General features: G+C 40.8%; 1 protein-coding gene and 1 pseudogene across 2 annotated transcripts in view; one reads left to right on the plus strand and one right to left on the minus strand.

The window, feature by feature from the left end:
* The window catches only part of ROR1 (receptor tyrosine kinase like orphan receptor 1), a 407,220-nt gene that overhangs the window by 325,128 nt on the left and 68,130 nt on the right, over positions 1-13,962 (minus strand). The gene's annotated exons all lie outside the window — the stretch shown is intronic.
* Positions 12,623-13,118, plus strand: LOC104008400 (cofilin-1-like; annotated as a pseudogene).

Genomic DNA, 13,962 nt, shown 5'->3' on the forward strand with positions numbered 1-13,962 from the left:
TGTCATGGAGAATAATTAGTTGTAGACTAAGTACAACTATTTCAGTCTTCCAAATCTTCAAAGCAAGACTTTCCAAAAGGATCAAACTGCTTCTAAACAACTTAAACACATTCCAGAACAAAGTTCAAAAATATTTGTAGGAATACAAAAATAGCCAGTACCCAACAAGGAAAATTCACAATGTCTGGCATCTAATCAAAAATTACCAGGCATTCATAAAGCAGGGAAATATAACCCCTGATGAGGAGGAAAAAAAAAAAGTCAATCAAAACTGACACAGATGTTAGAATTAGCAGACAGAACATTAAAATGGTTATTATAACTATATTCCCTAAGTTCAAAAAGTAAGTGGAGACACTGAAGATATGAAAAAGAGCTACATCAGCAGGGCGTGGTAGCTCACACCTGTAATCCCAGCACTTTGGGAGGCCGAGGTGGGCGGGTCATGAGGTCAAGAGATCAAGACCATCCTGGCCGACATGGTGAAACGCCGTCTCTACTAAAAATACAGAAAAAAAAAAAAAAATTAGTGGGGCGTGGTGGCATGCGCCTATAGTCCCAGCTACTTGGGAGGCTGAGGCAGGAGAATCACTTGAACCAGGGAGGCGGAGGTTGCAGTGAGCCGAGATCATACCACTGCACTCCAGCCTGACAACAGAGCAAGACTACGTCTCAAAAAAAAAAAAAAAAAAGAGCTACATCAAACTTCTAGAGGTGAAATCTACAATGTATGTGATGAAAAATACTCTGGATGGGATTAACATCAGATTAGACATTGCAGAGAATAAATATTAGTAAACTGGAAAACACAAAAATCAAAACTATCCAAAATAAGATACAGAGGGAAAAAGGGAATTAAAAAAATAAACAGAATCAGTGAGTTGAGGAACAACTTCAACTGGCCTAATATACATGTAACTGGAGCCCCCAAAGGAGAGGAGCGAATTAAGTATCAAATATAGTATTTAATAATTGCCCTTGCCTCCAAGAATTTACAATCTTGATGGGAAAACAAATTGTAATAAAAAACAAAGTCATAAGGTATTTGAAAATCAAAAAGTATTATAAGAACAGAAACAAATGTCATGAGTCAGTACATAATTAATTACCAAACACATAGTACACATAACTGTTTAGAGGAGAGGAACAGATTACTTCAAGTTGGGAGGTCAGGTTAAGAACAGTCAAAGAGGAAACATTTGAATTGTCCATTTCATAAATGGGTATTTTCATATAATCCAAAGTAGTGTTCATTAGTATATACAGTCAGCCCTCCATATCCCCAGGTTCCACACCCATGGATTCAATCAACCACAGATCAAAAATATTTGGAAAAATAAGTAAATAAATAATAATAATAAATAATACAAATTTTAAAATACAGTGTAACAACTGTTTACATAGCATTTATATTATATCAGGTATTATAAGTAACCTAGAGATAATTTAAAGTATACAGGAGAATGTATGTAGGTTAGATGCAAACACTATGCCATTTTATATCAGAGACTTGAGCATCCAAGGATTTTGGCATCCATCAGGGTCCTGGAACGAATGTGCCACAGATACCAAGAGACGACTGTAGTTTTTCTTCTTTCATCACTTTTTCTTCTTTATTCATTCATTCACCATTAATTGAGCAATCTGTATGTGCCAGATACTATCTAAGCACAGACATGTTCTATCTCTACCTATGATGGGTTTAGAATCCAGAAGAGGTAAAAGAGAGAAATGGCTATTGCTCACACTGCTAGATACTCTGTGATGGAAGTACGTTCAGATTGTTGTAGGAAGGAGGCAGTTAACTCCACTAGGGAAAGGAAATAGAAGAAATTCATGAGACAAACAACTGTCACCTATTTGTAAAACCTCCATCCTGCCCTGTTTCCAGACTTGGCTGTCAAAAAGAACTGCTGGAAAATATGTAGAAAAGTCTACCTACCATGGAAGGAAGCAGAAAGCCAAGCAGTTTTTCCCTTGATTTCAATTCACTAATACACAGGAGGAAGAAAATGCAGGAACCTCCTCCTGCCAAGCAATCAGCCACACGTAAGTGGTGCTAAGATTTAGATAAGCCCTGACAAGTCTACTGAAGAATGCCTTAAATAGATGGGCAGCAGAGCAGTAATACGTCACATATTTTTATATGACATAAAGCCTCAGTGAATAAAAAAAAATTCATTGGAATCAGGTTGGTGATCTGATATTTCCATTGAAACCGTTTTATTTTTCCTGAAGCTAGCAGTCATGCACTATGCAATATACAAAGCTAGAAGGAACATTCATTATCACAGAGGCCAATGCTCACATTCTACAGATGGGCCCACTGAGATCCAGAAAGAGTAAGAGGCTAGGCCACAGTCACAGCAGCATTAGTTAAAATTCCCATCATCCTAGTTCTGGGAAGCTGGTGATCTTTACATGAAACCGTATGGTTTTTATCCATCTCTTAGAGTGAATGAATTTCAGCTGTGATTTTAGTAGAGAATTATGCTAATACAGGAGAGGTATATTTGGATGTGGAATGATCCTTTATCATAAGCCTTGGTTTAATAGTTTTTCCTAAAAATAGTGTTTCACTAAGGAAACCTCATATTTGGAAACTTTCATTCATGCTCCATTGGTAATGAAAGATTCCTTACTGTGTCCCCAGTGCACTGTTTAATGTTCAATTTACAGACTATTTTGCTGAAGAAAGAAACAAGATATAAGAGCAAAGCATAAGCTAGACTCTCACTCTACTATATACAAGATACAGGTTGAGTATCCCTTACCCAAAATGCTTGAGATCAGAAATGTTTCAGATGTCTTCAAGATTCTGGAATATATGCGTTTATACCAGCTGAGCATTCCTAATCCAAAAATCCAAAATCTGAATGCTCCAAGGAGCACCTTTGAGCATCATGTTGGCATGCAAAACGTTTCATATTTTGGTGCATTTTGGGTTTTGGATTCTCAGATTAGGGATACCCAACCTATATATGATCTTGGGCAGAATACTTAACCTCTCAGTTTTTTCATCTATAAAACGAGGCTAACAATAGTACTTACTATGGTATATGTAGTGTGTTCTCAAGTTTTGAGAATGAACTAGCTGATATAAAGTACATCACCAGGCATACCACAGGAGTTCAAAAAACATTAGCAGCAGCTGTTGCCACAGTTGGTGACTATGATGCCGGGAGCAGGGGATAGGTGTAATCATCGTTAGTGTCTTGAGGTCAAATCATATTAGACATCTTTTCCCTTATGATTCTCAAAGAGAACTCAGATACATATATTTATGCCAGGTACTGATAATGATACAACATCTCAGTCTTAGAACTCTCCTTAAAGAGTGTGTACCTGTCCCTAAGTTTAAATCTTACTTATAATAATAATAGTTACTCTTCCAAATCTGAGTGGAGCTAAATTATTTGCCACCTTATGCTGTAAACCCTGGGCCACAGAACTTGGTAATAAAATGTAAGAGTATCATACTTTCTCCATCTGTATAAAGTCCTTACAGAAAAGCAGGAGTCTATTGCAAATGTCACCCTAGGTTTCCCATGGTTAATACATGTGGTAAGACTGAACTGTCATGCTACAGATTTGTCCTAAAAGTAGAATGTGAATTCAACAACTACACTCTCCCAGTGAAAATGATCTGTTTCACTTTTTAGTGTTTTTCCTTCCATCAATACTCAAAGGAACTGGTTTGCATTAGTGAGTGTCTACAAAGGTTTCTTCCTCTTCTGGACAATTAATTTGTATCATATAAGACAAATATTGGCACATCTGGACAAACTCAGCATGAGTCTAAAAACCATGAAATTTCTCAAGGCATCTGTGAATAAAAACACCTCTCTGAGCTTTTCCAAGATGATAGACCGAAGAGGGGAGAAGTGGAGAAATGGACACGATAGCCCTCTTTGAAGATCAGAAAGGCTGTTGTGTGAAAGAGGGAGCAGACTTCTAAGGCTGGGTGCTCAGGAGGGCAGGATGAGAATAAATACATAGGAAAGTTGCAGGGGGCTGCTTTCAGCTCTACAAAAGGAAGAGTTTGCCAGGGCAAGGGTACACATACATGTATGCCCCAGCAGAGTGAAACAGATGGTGGCTGAGTCCAGGCAGCACCACTGATGAGCTGTGCATATGGGGCAAGTTTCTTAAACTATCTGATCTCTCCCCTGTCAGTCAGTACAGTTATTCCCACATTCACAGCTATTCCAGAATTGAAAAATATATGTATATTTAATGCTTAATATATGGTAGGCATTATGATTACTTCAACTCTGAAGGATTTGTCATATGCCTTTGGAATAGGAATATCTACGTGACCTAATGAATAAAATCTCTTTAGTTCTGCCTTTTCTTTTGGTCTTAAAATCCAATGAGCGAAGCTCAAATTGTTCTACCATCTGCTGTGCCACTGCTTTTAGGTAAGATGCCAGTGTACTTGTCTTCCATCTTCCCTGGATCTTTCCAGCAGCAAAACCTAAAGAAAAACACTTATCATCCACCAACCCTTAACCCAAGGAAGGATTATAGGATTATTTACAAAATCATTACAAATCATTTTTCATATACAGGTGTTCTCCCCTTTGCCCAGCACATGTTTTGTATAAATCACATTCTTATTTTCCTACCAAATGAGCTTATAATTGTTTGCATATGCTTATTATTTTATTCCAAGAATATTACTCCATGACCATTAAAAAAGATTTGGAAAACAGAAAAATAGGGCAATGAGGGGAATAATCACCCACAGTCTATTCATTGTAATTTTTCCCTGTCATCTTTATACATGAGTGATGGTGGTCTTTTTTTACATAATTTTAATTAGATTAGAATTTTGAAGGTGACTTCTTAGCATTTTTTAACTGCTCTTCACTTAGTGGTGGCTCCTGCATTAAGTTCCTCTGTTCTCAATACCAATTAAGTATTAGCGATTTTTAAGACGTTTTAAAGCACCAAGGGTCAACGCCACTTAGAAGCATGGAATTTTGAAAGCAGAAAAGAAAATCTGCTCTTGAAGAAGGAATGACTAATGCAATCTCTCATTTTATGGACATTAAAACCCAAAAAGCGGCCGGGCGCAGTGGCTCACGCCTGTAATCCCAGTACTTCAGGAGGCCGAGGCTAGCGGATCACCAGGTCAAGAAATTGAGACCATCCTGGCCAACATGGTGAAATCCTGTCTCTACTAAAAATACAAAAAATAGCTGGGCGTGGTGGCACACGCCTATAGTCCCAGCTACTCAGGAGGCTGAGGCAGGACAATTGATTGAACTCGGGAGACGGAGGTTGCAGTAAGCCTAGATCGTGCCACTGCACTCCAGCTTGCAGACAGAGCAAGATTCTGTCTCAAACAAACAAACAAAAAGCAAACAAAACAAAAAACCAAAAAACCACACAGGCAGCAATCTCTGCTGACATAGAGAGCAAGGTCCCTGAATTCACTGGCCAGTGCAATGAACCTACTGTAAATTGGGCCCCAGTATCTTCTGCTATGCACCCCCAACATAGGTTCTATAAGTTTGGACTTTGTCTCTTCAATTCCTTAGAAATGTACATAATGTGTTCTGTGTACAATGGATGTATAGCAAACTAATTAGGGCCAAAGTAGGCTTTGATGAGGATAATTCTACCCAAGCAGAAACTCAAATCTGCCCTATAATATAGCTAGAACAATACAGCTAGAACAGGAGGAAAAGGAAAAAAAAATCTCCAGTCTTTGCTCTAACATCTTTACTCAACTTGACATATCTTTACACATCCAAACTGTGATAGTTTATCTCATACCTGTTGAATAAGCAAAATCTAAAAATACTTCCAATACCAAGAGTTAGAAAGGGTAAAGAGCAATGGGAACTTATATCCTGTAGGAAGGAGCTCGCACTGGCATAAGGCCGTTGGAGAGCAATTCCACAGCACCTAGGGAAGCCGAAGACATGCATACTCTATTCTATTCCTAGGTATTTGGCCTAGAAAAACTTCACACATTTTTACAGAAAGATAAGTCAAAGTTTTCATGGCAAAATTGTTTATAATGCACAAAAAATGAAGACAGGAGAATGGGTACATTAATTGTGAAATGGTCATACAACAGCATACTTACTGCACAGCAACTAAAATAACTTCTTAGATCAACATGCAATTCCTAAATTAACAAGGTTAATACCAAAAACACAACATTGAGCAAAAATAGCAAGATGTATGACAGGTACAGTAAGTTCCCATTTATACACAATTTTAAAATAGGCAAAGCACTATTTTTAGTAGCACTCTGTGCATTTATGCACAGAGAGCAAAAATATAAAAACATGCATGGGAATGAAAAGACATCACATTTAAAGGACAGATTATCTCTGGAGAAGAAAAGAGACAGGATTTAGGAGGGGTACACTGGGAGCTTTTGTTGTATCTATAATGTTTTATTTCTTTTAAAAATCTGAAACAAATAAAAAATATTTGTATCTGAAATGGGTTTTGTCACTTTTGTCTGCTTTTCTGTACACTTAAAATATTTCAAAGTTTAAAAAAGAAAACAAAGCATGATGGCTTAGCAATGGATTGGTCTAGATATCCAGGAATCTGAGATGGTAGGAAAAACAAAAATCCATCCACTGTTGTGGAGCACTTTAGTTATTTTTATTTATTTTTTTGTGACAGGGTCTCATTCTGTCCCTCAGGCTGTAGTGCGGGGTACCATCACTGCTCACTGCAGCCTTGACGTCCTGGGCTCAAGTGACCTTCCCAACTCAGTCTCTGGAGTAGCTGGGACCACAGGCACACACCCCACACCCCGCCAACTTTTTTTATTTTTTGTAGAGATGAGGTGTCACTATGTTGCCAAGGCTGGTCTCAAACTCCTGAGCTCAAGTGATCCTTCAGCCTCGGCCTCCAAAAATGCTGGGATTACAGGTGTTAGCCACTGCTCCTGACCCTATTTTAGGCATTTTAAATAAGACTGGTGGCCATCACAAACTCCTCTGCATCCCTGTGCTTGGCATGGTGCCAAGCCAAAAGTAAATAACAAGCTAAATACTGAAGAATTAATGAACAAATCAATAAACAAATGAACTGAATGGGTTGTTATACATGCCTTTGGTTAATGAAAACAGAAAACAACAATTACCATTAATAATTTGAAATTCAAAACACTTCTAAACGCGGGCCCATGGACAGCTCTGAAAGGCATCATTAATTAAAAAACATTGAAAACTAGTGGGCAAAGAAACCCGTAAAGACTTTAAGATCCTTAATATTCCATGTTTTTTCTTTATCTCAGAGCCAGGCATAGCACACTCATCCCATTCTTGTCACCTAAGGACCAGGAATTCATTGCCATAACAGACCCCAGGATGCCGCCCACAGCCTGACATATCAATAAGTCTTTGGTATCTAAGTGAATTAAAGAGCTCTTCTGAGCCTATGTGAAGAATTCCCAGCATTTTTCTGCTCTGTTCACTCAGTTTACTGAGTACATTAAGATTCTAAATCATTCTGTCTTCACAAATGTAGGTTTGTCCCTTTGGGGACAAAAAATTTCCAGGATGATAACCACGATTTCAAACTCCTTACCATTATAGGGGAATATACAGGCTTGATGAAATCAAGCAGAAATCCACTACCAGACGTTTTTGCCATTATTGATTTTTTTTAATTCCAAGTGAATTTAAAAAGAACCAAAATAAGATGCATGGCACATTCATCTAAGCCTAGTAATTAAATCCAAAAAAGCAGTTTATAGTAGTTTAAGCAAAAAGAATAATTTTAGAAAGTACCACAGGCCTCCACTATCTGAAATAAATTAGGTGTTTTTTAGTTTCCTTATGTTATTAAAATATTAATTTACTTTAAAATATAATCCTGAAGCTTCCTTCGAAATACCTTCTTCAAGGAAAGGGGCATATATTTATAGTGTTCTTTAAAGTTTAACAAAAGAAGGATTCAAACTGAGTTACCTCCACTCTGCAAAAGTCTTTTTTTCAAATGTGTAACAGGATCTTATTGCAGTCACTTGGTCTGCTCTCCACACAAAGAAAGACTGGAAAGCATTTGTGTTATGCTTCTGGAGTTAAAAATGAAGACGCCTTTTTGTTTCCATCAGTTCTTTTTTATTAATAAGGTGGCCACACCAAGTCAGAAATTATAACCATCTGCTTTAGCCATTAAATACAGATTCAAAGGCCTAATGATAAAGTGACCTCTTTATTAATAACAGAGAGCGACAAGTGGCCATTTTCCCAGAGTGTTCACAGAAATAAATCAATCCGTAAGTCCAGGTATCAGCTATATCGGCTCTTAAGTTTTCTCTTCGATTTGGCCTTTATTGTCTTAAATCACTTAGGAAACAAAAAGGGAGCTCAGGAAGTACCTTTTCCATGAGTTTTGTTTTTATCTCTGCTCTTGATGAGATGTCACTTAGCCACCTCACATAACTTGAAGACACGATCTTTCATTCTCCACATCACAGAAGAATCATCCCCATGCACCATCTAACCGATGAGTAGACACATGGGACTTATCAGCCGCAGGGAGTATATCTGAATCAAAGCCTCAAACAAAGGTGTGTAGGAAAACCACAGCTCTGTCAAAGGAAACAATAGTGGAATCACTGCAGCTGTATTTTAATATGGCAGGAACACAGCCCCTTGTTTTCTTTAATTCACATATTAGAATTTTAATTATCAAGTTGCTAAAGTGTGGTGGCTTTCAATTGAAGTGGGTTTTACCGACCCAGCCTCGCAGGGCAGACAGAAGTCCTTTGTTGCGCTGCCAGATGCACAGAGACGCCAGCATGGCACCATCCACGTCCTCTGCCTCAGATCCTTCTGGCAGGAAGCCTCTACCACCACCTAGAGCACAGGAGTCTCTGGGAGATGAATCTCCCTGGCCCTTGTCCAAGGGGCTTTATTACTGGAAGGACCAGAAAGATCTCTTTACAAACCTGATCTTTCTCCTTACCCAATCCATAGGCTGGTACCAGAAGAAACAGCAGAAGACTGAATTGCTACGAAAGAAGTAGACCGTGAAGGATGAGTAGTTCTTGCGGGGAATACTTTGTGAAGGCTGTGGAGAAAACTCCTGTCCCACCACAGGGAGAATTCCCCCAAGTCCTGTCTTTACTACAAAGTTAAAACCCTCTAGAAACCCATAACACCAAGGCACGGAGCCAGCACATACAGCCCCAACACCTCTTGCTCCTCTCCCTGGCTTCCTGTTTCCTGATTTCCCCTCACTGTTTCCCTCACTCCTACCACTGTGGAGAGGGCAATCACCATCTGTCAGGTGGAAGAAGACCTCCGCAGGGCTGTGGGGACAGAGGCAAGAACACTGGACTGATAGTTCAACAGAGGCCCACGGAAGCCAGCCTGGAGGAGATAGCGGGTGAGCTCTTGTAACCAGCCAAATCCTACAGATCCCCCTTAGTGACTTCACCTCCAAGGCCACTGTCCTGGGCCTGTGGTCAGTAGAGTCCTTGCTCTGCAGTAACGCGCCGTGCCGCATTAGGAGTGTTAGTGAGCTTCTAGAGGCCTTACTATTCTTCCCCCAAAACATAAGAGCGCAGAGTTAGGTCATGTCAAAAGTCCCTTGAAGGTCTGGCATTCTATAACTTTACATCACTTCCTTTATCTATTGCCTCAGTTCCCTCAAGTATCAAGCCGTGCAGTTGCAGATGATTTTAAGGCCCTTTCCAACACAGAGGCTCTATGATTCCGTTGATGAAGCCAGATCACAAGCAAGGATCATGCTTTTAATCTCAGTGGCTCTTTCTTTGCCAAATAATGATAGGAATGTACTTCAGCTGAATGCCCCCATCTCAGCTACCAGTACATCTGGTTGGGAAACCTACATCTATCTGCCCACTTGCCAACACGGAAATCTTCAAACAAAGACAAGATGATTCATGGCATCTTTAATAGGGCCCCCACCTTGACATTAAGTCTTGGGCTGAGGTTATCGAAAACAGAAGGTATACAAAGAACTTACTCACAGCCTGAGAGCAAGCCAGAGACCGCGCAGGTGGCTGGAGGGAAAATTGACAAGAATTACAAAGAAAAGGTGCATTGAGTTAATAGAAAATAACTCTGGTATTGAGGAACAGGGGCTGAAAACAGATGTGAGGGGTAGGCCACCTCCTCACCATGAGGAGTGAAAGGAAGAACCACAGCTGTTTTCTCAAACACACACACACACACACTCTCTCTCTCTCTCTGTCAAATAAAAAATATAAAATTCACTATGCTGGCCCAAGGTTGTGGGTTGCGGTGCCCTTCAAGGAATATTGTAGAGCTGAAAGCTGATTAGACACAGCACCCAAAAATCAGTATTCCAGAAGGAGTTTGAAGCTAAAGATGACAGTTTCACATACTAGAGGGGGTGCTGAGTATAAAAACATAAGTTCAGGCTCCGTCTAAGCTTCATGATCTTTTATAAATTACTAAATCTCTACACCAAATAAATTCCTCATCTGCGACATGGAGACTACAAATATCCAGTCTATCCGAAAAGAGATTTTTAAAGCAGGTAAAACACATACAACTATCTGGGGCACAGCAGACACTCCCAAAAGTTGGAAGTTACTATGAAGATGCATGCAGGTATCAGAGATCAGAACACAATAATGGGTCAATCCAGAGAGACAAACAGAAATCAAGAAAAGGCAGGCAGTGGCAAACAAGGCAAAACAGTGGGTCAAGGGTTGAAACAGGAACCTAAAAGAAATACTCCAGCATCATCACTTTTAATAAATATCTATTGATGTTAAGGAGAAGAAAGCAGATTGCCAGATGAGTGATAAAAGATGACCTCATTCATTGAAAGAGAAAGAGAAGCAAAAACACAAAGCCAAGGAAGACAGACTACAGAGATATACTCCAAATACTATTGTATAGTAGTTATCACTACTACTAGTAGGGATAGTTCAGGTTTTTTTGTTTGTTCGTTTATCAGTATTTTCCAAATATTTCAGTTTTTATTTCAAAGTTAAAAAATGGTACCTTAAACAGTTAATAATAGGCCCTGAGTAGCTGTTCTTTCAGGGAAGCTGAAGCCCTGGAGAAGATCACTGGCATTCTGAAATTGAGGCTATGCTCTAATTATTTGAAAGTTCTTAACACATATATGGAGAAACTCAGCCAGTCTATAAATATATGTAGAAGCCCTTCTTAATTCAAAAGCATGACATTAAACATTTCAGGGAAAAAAACATAAACTCCCAAAGAGTCTCCATCTCATTAGAGAATTAGATACGCTCACATTAAATTATAACTCACAATGCAGGGTGCACTAGTGTAACAATGAATTCAAGGGGAGTGATTTGAGCCAGGCTGAGGACAACAGGAAGACTTCAAAAGGCAGGATAAAGTCACTTTCTGCTGCAGAGACAATTTAATTAAAAAGAAGCTCCTTTCTACCCCTCCTCCAGGTAATAGAGAATTCATTGTATTATGAGAAATTGAAGATCTTACAAGAAGGCACATTGCATGACCTTCCATTTGCAATATATTCTTTCAGGAAAGGGAGTAATTAGGATTGCCTAGAAGGGGCTGCTTTATTTCATTGAGGAGATAACTTTAAACAGGCTTCCTCACCACATGCACCACACTCAACAAGCAAACTCCCTACACTGGACTCCTATAGGGCCTAATTCTCACCTCAGCCCCAGCTTTACCCAGATTCTCTAACCTGTTATTATTAAGCTACTTAGCTGCCTTCCACCCTTCATCCCTAGACCCCAAACACCCTAGTAGACTGTGAATTCCTTTTATTCTTTCATGTATTCATTCACCATTTTTTTCAACACATGCTATGTGCTAGCAACACAAAGATAAATAAAACACCCCCCATCCCCATAAAGTTGATAGTCTAGCAGCAGTAACTGACTTATTAGTAGATATTTACAGCTCAATGGCCGACACATGCATGGAGCATCCAAGAGAAGGAAGAGGATGTGCCTAACCAGCGTGAAGCCAGGCAACAGGGTTTGGAGGACATTGCAAGAAGAGTGGGTGGCAGGAATAAAGGCACTAACCATGGTGAAAAGGGACACAGAGTCAGCAGAAAACCATGTAGCCAGATCTTAAAGTGCGAGGCAGAGAGTGGAAAGACACAACCATAACAGCCAACGTTTACTGAGGGCTAACCATGTGTGAGCTGATTAATTCCTCACCAACCCATGAGGTAGGTTTTATCATCCTAATGTTAGCAATGAGGAAACAGGCTACAAAGGTTAAGTCACTGGGAGAGTAAGGGAGATAATCACTCTGATATGCTGCCCCCCTAAGGCTAGAGGGATTAGCAAGGGCTGGTCTGAAAATCCCTTTGGTGTCAGGCTAAGGAGCTTGGGCCTTTCCTATAGATAATAGGCAGGTAGTAAATGGCTTTAAGCAGGGAAGAGTCAGATTTATGTCTCAGGAGGCTACTTCAGCAAGGTGTGGAGGACTAATATGAAGAGGGACCCACCCAGAGTTAGGGAAATCAGCTAAAAAGTTGTTGCAATCTTCCTATGAGCAATGTGCAGCCTGATCTAATGGTGCAAAGAAGGAACAGAGTGCAGTCGGGTCCCAGCAGCGGCTGCAGTGCTCTTGTCTTCTGCGGCTCTCCATGCCCTCTCCTGTTCACTTCTGGAAACATGGCCTCTGGTGTGGCTGTCTGATGGTGTCATGAACATGTTCAACGACATGAAGGTGCATAAGTCTTCAATGCCAGAGGAGGTGAAGAAGCACAAGAAGGCGGTGCTCTTCTGCCTTAGTGAGGACAAGAAGAACATCATCCTGGAGGAGACCAAGAAGATCCTGGTGGGCGATGTGAGCCAGACCATCGACGACCCCTACACCACCTTTGTCAGGATGCTGCCAGATAAGGACTGCCACTACACCCTCTGTGACACAACCTACGAGACCAAGGAGAGCAAGGAGGAGGACCTGGTGTTTATCTTCTGGGTCCCTGAGTCTGCTCCCCTTAAAAGCAAAATGATCTATGCCAGCTCCAAGGACACCGTCAAGAAGCTGACAGGGATCAAGCATGAATTACACACAAACTGCTACAAGGAGGTCAAGGACCGCTGCACCCTGGCAGAGAAGCTGGGGGGCAGTGCGGTCATCTCCCTAGAGGACAAGCCTTTGTGAGCCGGTTCTGGCCACCTGCCTGGAGCATCTGGCAGCCCCACATCTGCCCTCGGGGGTTGCAGGCTGTCCCCTTCCTCCCAGACCAGAGGGGCTGGGGGGATCCCAGCAGGGGGAGGGCAATCCCTTCACTCCAGTTGCCAAACAGATCCCCCCACTCCCTGGATTTTCCTCCTCCCTCCATCCCTGACGGTTCTGGTCTTGCCAAACTGCTTTTGATCTTCTTATTCCTCTTGGGTTGAAGCAAACCAAATTCCCCCCAGGCACCCCAGTTGTGTTGAGGGGCCTATATTTTTAACAACACCCCCACATCCAACCTGTTCCTCCCCCTTCCCATGCTGCCAACTTCTAACCGCAATAGTGACTCTATGCTTGCTGTTCAGTTCTGTGTATAAATGGAATGTTGTGGAGATGACCCCTCCCTGTGCTGGCTGGTTCCTCTCCCTTTTCCCCTGGTCACTGCTACTCATGGAAGCAGGACCAGTAAGGCACTTTCGATTAAAAAAAAAAAAGAAGGAGCAAAGGGAACAGATGCAAGATATATTTGTTGGGAGACATTCTCCATGAGTCCCTTCCGTTTCTGCACATCTTGTGAGCAAAGCACTGGCTGCCCTTGGTTCCAGACTAACTTTTCAAAGATGTTTATATGGAGAGCAGCCTTGGAAGAAATGATCTCCCTCTGGAGCAAAGGTGAAGCATCTTTGTTGCCCAATATAAAAGATTTGGGTTCCCTAAGTTCAGAGTTTCTCTCCTGTAACGCAATGCACTTCATGTATGGATGTCACCTGGCCCTCTTCATGACATCCTATGGGAGTTGGGTCTTGGAGAAACAGTGAATAAATATGTT

The sequence above is a fragment of the Pan troglodytes genome, chromosome 1, assembly GCF_028858775.2.
Source record: "Pan troglodytes isolate AG18354 chromosome 1, NHGRI_mPanTro3-v2.0_pri, whole genome shotgun sequence".
NCBI classification, from domain to species: domain Eukaryota; kingdom Metazoa; phylum Chordata; class Mammalia; order Primates; family Hominidae; genus Pan; species Pan troglodytes.